This window comes from Frankliniella occidentalis, unplaced genomic scaffold, assembly GCF_000697945.3.
Source record: "Frankliniella occidentalis isolate FOCC.00 unplaced genomic scaffold, Focc_3.1 Scaffold90, whole genome shotgun sequence".
Classification (NCBI taxonomy): domain Eukaryota; kingdom Metazoa; phylum Arthropoda; class Insecta; order Thysanoptera; family Thripidae; genus Frankliniella; species Frankliniella occidentalis.
The window spans coordinates 41,655-43,200 of NW_026267219.1; the positions used below are offsets into that span (position 1 = coordinate 41,655).

Sequence of the window (1,546 nt, forward strand, 5' to 3'; positions counted from 1 at the left end):
TATTTATTTATTTTTCTGTTCGCGTCTACTCTTGTCGATGACGCCCGTGTTTCATAGCCGCAGCAAACTTCTGCACAAGCTTAACCGACAAGATTTTATTTTTAAATTCTAAGCTAAGTTTCGTGCCGGAAATTGTTACCAAGTACACAAATTAGTCCCTCTTGCTCAAACACGGTAAAAGAGCAACTGTTAAGGAGATTGCCGAAACTGTTTGAGAACAGACTACGTGGTTGCTTTAATTCAAAGCGATTTCCAACTAATATAGTCGCTTTTAGAGACCTGTGCACTTTTTGCGAGGGTATTTGGACGCAAGGTTGAGGTGGCTAAGGGGCTTTGGGTTAGGCGACAGTTTGTGCTGCCGGTGCCGCGGTGCACGCGGGCGGGCCCGGCCCTGCAGTCCCTCGGCCCGAGCCGCGGCACGCGAGTGCGCTGCCTGCTCGGCTCGGCGCTCTGCTCCTTGCTCGGCGCCCTGCTTGCTCCTTGCTCTCTGCCTCCGCTTGCCTCACGCCCCGACGCGCCACGCCGCCCGACTAAAAGTTGGTAATCTCCATGGTGTCGGGTGGGCGCGGGCGCCGGGTGCCGGGCCGGGTGTCAACAGGGAGCCCAGCCCGGGCTTTTGTCGTCGCCTCTGCGCTGCGCCCAGCCAGCCTCTCAGCTGCTGCCGCTGTGACCCCTGCTCGTGCTCCTAATCGTGCTCGTGCTCCTGCTCGTGCTCCTAATCGTGCTCCTGCTCGTGCTGCTACTCATGCTCTTGGTCCTGCCTCTTCCCCTGCAACTTGCCTCTTTCTGCTGCCCTCTCTTTCTGCTCCTGCTTTTTGTGCTAAGAACCCACCTCAAACCTGCAACCTCGTAATTTTTGGCAGCCCTTTGTCAGAACTTGTGTTAGGTTTTTATGCAGCAGGAATACTTACTATTGTTTTCTATCGGTATTACGCGTTAATTCTTTTTTACATTTCTGACCATTTGTTTTTCATTAGTATGTGTTGACCGAAAATATACGAAATAATTGACAAATTGATCAGTAATTCCTGCCTGCACCCCTCCCGTAAGCGGTTGTCACACCTTCGGCAAGCAACTGCGTTTTCGAAGCAACCTGTAGTCTACATTAAACATAAGACGAAATGTTATCAACTAATTCGACCGAGTTCGTGCAAATGGTGCACCCGGTTTCAATTCTCTTTTCCCCCCTAAAGCACGTTCTGGTTTGGCTGGGTTTGGCTACTCCGTCCACCCGTAGGTCGTCACGGCCCCTGGGAATTAGTACAGCTGTACATTCTGACGCACAATGCTCGATGGCTGGCATTTGATTGATATGCGCGCCATTCCGTTGTTGTTTACCTAAATGCCTGTCCTGTAGCGCTGCAGTTGTAACTGATGAGCTCCAGCGGCCAGCGCAGCGGAGGCCCCTGTCAGGTAGGCAACAGCCGGCCGTGGAGCACTTCGGTGTGTTGATCGCCGTGGATTGCCTACCTCACAGGCGCTCGGCTCGTGATGACCGCGCCTGTATTCATAGCCGTCAGTCCGCCGGCCCGCCCCCGGCCCGCCC

At 53.7% G+C, this 1,546-nt stretch overlaps 1 protein-coding gene across 1 annotated transcript in view; it reads left to right on the forward strand.

Moving 5' to 3' along the window:
* The window catches only part of LOC113216128 (inactive dipeptidyl peptidase 10), a 93,975-nt gene that overhangs the window by 2,381 nt on the left and 90,048 nt on the right, over nucleotides 1–1,546 (forward strand). The gene's annotated exons all lie outside the window — the stretch shown is intronic.